Source organism: Lithobates pipiens, unplaced genomic scaffold, assembly GCF_037356315.1.
Source record: "Lithobates pipiens isolate NorthernLeopardFrog02 unplaced genomic scaffold, aLitPip1_a1.2 Scaffold_18, whole genome shotgun sequence".
Lineage (NCBI taxonomy): Eukaryota > Metazoa > Chordata > Amphibia > Anura > Ranidae > Lithobates > Lithobates pipiens.
The window spans coordinates 357,525,157-357,531,187 of record NW_027507758.1 but is presented as its reverse complement, the minus strand read 5'-3'; positions in this window follow the sequence as shown (position 1 = coordinate 357,531,187).

Genomic DNA, 6,031 nt, shown 5'->3' with positions numbered 1-6,031 from the left:
ACAAGTCACTGGTTTTATTCATGTACTCATCCTGCTAAACTGTTTATACTGTCCTGCTCAGTTAATGTTTTCTCACATTACTGTAAATTAAGCTTTTTTTTTATCCTTTTTACCTTAATGACCTTACTTTTTTGCTTTACATTTTCTTGTTGTAGCACTTGTAAATATGGTGCTGTAAACCCACGCTTAACTAATTATCTTGGAAATGCTGGAAAGTTAATGTACACATATTTAAAGTTACACACGATTTAAATTCAGCTGAAAAAGAATCTTCCCACAATATAATATACTGTAAATCATTTTAGACGACACCATCTGTTAGCTACTAGACATGTGCGCCGTCAATAAATTAGTTTTGTTTAGTTCCAGTTCGTTTCGTATTAGAATGAATTTGTATTTCGTAATTCATGTCCGAAATTTCATACGAAGGTCCGTTAACTTTTCATAACAATTACGAATGTTTGTTATGATGAATTTATCATTATGAAGGGTTCCCACCATCCCTGTGCTGTGCTGACTTCCTGGGGTTTTAACTTTTAGGTTTGTTAACTTTTCGTAACAATTGCGAATGTTCGCTAGGAATTTGGATCCGAAATTCATAAACTAAATTTCATATTTCGTACAGAATTTGGAAGCATAGCAATTCATATTCCGGATCCTCCCGAATGTACGAATTTGCAGAAATTCGTATGAATTTTTGATTCGTACGAAACTAATCGCACTTGTCTATTAGCTACATGGATTGATTATTGTGGATTTTTGTACGGAACAATGGTATATGATGACTGCAAGATAAACAAAAAAAAGACCCACTGCACTTTATAAATGATTCCTATGGCTTTGTTAGCCAATCCAGTAGCTCTTGCTATTATCCCCAATTTTCCGATTGATAAATTGTTACAGTGAGGGGCTTAAAATAGATTATTGCTGAAACAATAAATGGTTGTTATATGTCCACAGGAATCCTCAAACACAATTGCACTTTTGCCTTTAGGCTGGGTACTGGATGTGAGTTCGCTCCCTATGGAGACGGTTCACATATCTCTGCTGCAGCTCCAGTGCGAATTTGCACATGAGCCCTGTGGGTCTTTTAGTCCATTTCAGATCGGAATTCAGCCAAAAAGGTATGCTGAAATCGGACCTGAAGTGGTGAAACAGGACGCACTGGACCTCTACTGGGAGCCACATGTGGCGATGGTGTGAACCCAGCCTCATTCATTCTGAGGTGATTTCCTTTGCATTCACATTTGACGCATAGCTACATTTTTCACATTGATAAAGAACGGAATACGTTGTTATTCGTTGAGAATGCTTGTAGGAAGTCATCTGCGTAGAGTAAAATATATAACCCCCTTCACAATTCTGCTTGAATCATTTTTCATTGTGATGAATACTTACATACAAAATGGTGATCTATATTTAGTGGTCAGCTATACCTGGTCATCTTGGTTGCATAGTGAAGAGCCTCTGATATTCGCCTGTTTGCTTCATATTGGTTGTTGAACATTGGAGGGATTAGTATTGTCAGTTTTAAGGGATCGTTCACCTTAGGTGTGTTGGGACAGTGCTGGGCGGCCCTGTACACTGTCTCATGCAGGTCAAGGCAAAACACCTTGTTTACATATGAGGCCAGTGCACACCGCCACATTGTGTATGTGCTGAAAAAAATGCAAATGTTACTTTTTTTAAGCTCAGCATGGTCCAACACAGCCCACCACATCACACCACACTGTGGCTAATAGAGCTGAAAGAAATGTTGTGGCATTTCAATAAAGTTTTAACTGGGATTGGCCCATCATCAGGGTTTCCTCCCAGTACACACCAGCAGCCATGCTTTCAGCACAGCTGCTGGTGTGAATGAGCCCCTAAACATATTATAAGACTTTGTTAGGTAGTCTCTACCTGTGTTACTTTTCCAGCTCTCTTTTCTTTAAGATAGGTGAAAACTTTTCTCATTTTTTTGTCTAATAAACGTAACTTTTGTACAACATATCTGAATACTTGTTCCCTATTAGGAATGAAACACAAATAGTTGTAGTTATTATTGTTATTGTAGACACTCATTCTTACAGAATGCTAGATAACAGATATATAATTAGTGTGTAACCACTACTTTTGATGTATGTAACAATTTTTTTTTTAGATTGGTATTTACACAGACAAAAGGCTGTCTTCTGTTCTGGCTTTGACAGCTAGTCAGAAGGAATGATACAGGCGCATTGTGGAGCAATGTCATTTCACAGTGACAGATATGAATGTGGCATGTCTGTGATTCCTGCAATATTTGGCAAAATTAACACTTTTATCAGCTCAGACAAAAAACGGATTTGGAAATTCCATTTTTACATTAATGCATTGGTTTCCAAGCACACTGCTTAAAGGAAAAGTTTGGGGTTGTTAAAAAAAACTAACATACATACCTACCTCCATGCTGCAGTATTGGTGTAATGCTACAGCTGTTCCCTGCCAGGTCTAAACCCAAGAACTGAAACATCACATGACCATTGATCGCTCAGTTCTTGGTCAGAACTGTCAGTTGCCACTCTCTGCTCTGCCCTGCTCCTCCAGCACTCACTGGAGTGCCGGGCTGGGAAGGGGGAGAGAGCGTCTGGCCCCGACCCTCAACCGTGCATTGAGAGGCTGAGCCAGCTGCAGATCAGGTATCTGGGTGGATCCTGACACCGTGGTCGGGATCCTGACACCGTGGTCGGGATCCTTCCAGAGCCTGGAGTGAGCTTTAGCTCGCAGTCGGCTGATTCTGGGTCACAGGAGAGTGCAAGTAAGTGCAAGAGAAATATGACAAAGAAAGCTTTGACCATACTCCTCTTTTAAAGTGCATGTCTCAGCAAAAAAAAAAAATGCAGTACATCTCTGCAGTAGATGCACATTTCCCCAATGCTGCAAGTACAGGTCAATACCTATTAATCTGCTACTGGTAAAATTTCAGAACCTTGTTTAATTATTAATATTGATTGTATATGATCAGTGGAAGGATAAGTTTGCAAATCAAAGAGTAGGTAGATAGCAAATTTTTTTTAGTCAACTGAATATTTTGTCGTGCACAGAATCATATGAATAACAAAATGTTCAGAAAGAACTCCATTAAGGCTGTGTTCACATATGAGCCGCATGCGGCTCACAGCAGGGGTCTAGTGCGTGTTGGTTCACGTTTTAGGTCAGATTTCAGCCCGAATTTTGAGCTGAATTGGGACCTAAAATAGACCAAAAGATGCACAGCATTTCTTTGCAAAATGTTCTGGACCTGCTGCGGAGATATGTGAACTGGCTCCATAGAGAACATCTCCTGCTATTGCGAATTGGATGCGGAGATCTCCACATCTAATTCGCAATGGTATGAAAGATTTTAAAGATTTGAGTGAATAAAAATGAGTAAATTGGGGATTTTCTGGTAAGATACCTACTTTTAACTATTAAACTATATTAAGTGAAACATTGGGGAGCATAAATATAAACCAATGCATTATAGTAATTCAATGTTGGGATTTTTTTTCAAATGTTAGGTTCATTTGGTATAGAAAATTGGGTTTAGAAATGGATCATGGTACGGTATCCAAACTATTTTTAATATATATTAATATATTAATATATATTATTTTTATTATAAGTTCATTTCTTCAACTTTAACTGCCATGTTGACAAATGTTAGACTGGGTAGGGCGTTTGTTGTCTGAACAAAGGTGCATGAAATATTTGTTTGAAAGTAAACTTATCAGTAAGAAAATGTATGTATATCAGGCCTAAAATGATTTGCATGTGCAGCAGCCAGCCCTAATGTTGTTACATTTTGTTCCATACAAGACCTCATGGGATAGGGATGCAAAACCGACAATTCCAAGCATGACTCCAAGAGGCAAAGGCTTGATGGGACTTGTAGTTCTGCAACAGCTGGAGGGTCACATTTGTCCTTTTAATCAGTATAATTTATTTGCGATGAAAACAGCAAATGTGTTCTTCCTTCTAGGAACCAAGGTAGATTATAACTCATCAAAAGTGTAAATGTTATCCTGTGATTTGTCTCTATTATAAATTCTGTATGATTATGCTCCTACTACATAGTTTGTTGAAGTTATTTCCAAATTAATTACCTTTTTTTTATTACTGTGTACTTCTGTAATGCAGTGCGACAAAAACTAACTGATGACATGGACAAAAAGGTTAAACGAGGTTTACAGCCTTCATTAATAAGGAGGCATTGTCATTGCTCATAGCCATGGAGTTCAACTGGACTGTAAAACTGACAACCGAGCCCTGCAAATTGCACTGTCAGTTTGACAGCTTGACATTGCTGGCAGAGGTAGGGGAGGCTCCCACCCCGGTGTGCCCCCTCTTTCCTCAGCACCCTAGCAGAAGCTTCTTTTGCCTCGATCTCAGCCTGAACCTGTCTGCATACAGCTTTTTTCTGTCTAAAGCTCTGGAGCACAACAAAGAACCCCTCGCATGTGCTATATATATGAAATGCTTTGGCAAACTCACGTCATTTTACGTCACACCTTTCATTAAGTCACTGCATGTTGCATTGTGGGATGTGGAGGAGAAGCAAATTTGAATTTACATATGGTATTTGCTTTGGTTCCTAGGATTTTAGAGTACACCTTTATATTTTTCTTTGAATGTAAGGGAGGTGCTGGATGTACTTATGAATGGTGCTGATATTAACCAATCATGTTTGTTAGACCACTTTTTCTTACTGACAAATTTACTTTAAATTTAGATATTTCTTTTTAAAACACCATTATAGTAATGCCAGTTTTGTCATTTGTTTTTAGAAAACCTCATAATAAAGGAGCATTGTTTCCTTACTTTTACACAGTTATAATGTATGTAATGTATGCACCCCTGCCTTTTGTCAGTCTTGTTAAAATCCTTAATAAATTTTGTACAAATAAACTTATCTTACAAGAAATGTTGTTACCAGTCTGTTTTTTCCTTGTATGAGTGTGCAGTACTGAAAATTGACCCCTTAGATAAGAGCTAAAATAAAATCCCAATTTTAATTTTTTTTTTATTAGCCCCCCCCGGGGCAATGCACAAAACAAAACACCAAAAGTGAACCAAAAAAGTGTATGTAAATACACAAAAAAGTGCACTTAGAGTGCATCATATGGTTCAATCCCAAAAGGGGAAGGACCTTTCTTTAACCCCTCAGGGTGCAAGACTTCTGATAGGGGCAAGGCACACTGATGTCCATCTAGACAAAAAGCCCAAACAGACCCCCCTAAAGTAGGAACCTGAGGGCCACACATCCTTCTCCTAAACTTAAGGGTAGACCAGAAGACCCCCACCTTACCGCTCATTATTCAGAGCACCCCTGGGCCACCCCTTTCCGAAGGTGGTTAACAATGGAAACTCTCTGCCTTCCCAACCCCTGGCTAGACCAGGTAGCACTGCTCAAATCAGGAGGTACTGGGCCCCTCAGAATCCTCCACACCAGGAATTTTTTTAACCTCAAGGAGGGCCCTAAGGACCACCATCATACCAACAGGAATACTATAAGGCTGGCCATCCCAGCCAAAAGGGTAGAATGATGGCTGGGCACGCCTACTGGACACTGATAAGAAGAGATACTACACGTGATCTTTAAAACCCCAGTGCTACATAGTAAAACCTGGACAGCTAGGGGCATAGCTTCATCTTTACAATTAAATTATAGTGACCCTGTCACCAATGTAAAAGGATTGCAGGCACAAATACAGAAAAAAATCAAGCAAAAATAAATAACAGGCAGTTTTATTTCCATATTTTTTTTAATACTTGCAATGTGCCTTTGAACTTGCTAAAAAAATTGACTACCCCGGTGAATCAATTTTCCAGGACAGTTGCCTCCCTCCTGGCATGTCATCTCCCTCGCCTCTTCTGGGGGAGTCTAATTACTCTGTGTGCTTGCTTAACTTAACCTCCCCTCACCTCACTACATAACCTTTAATTTAGCAGCTGGGGGAGGAGTGAAGGGGATATTGACTATATTGACTATAGTGACTATATTATATCACTTGAGTGACGGCACTGAGGG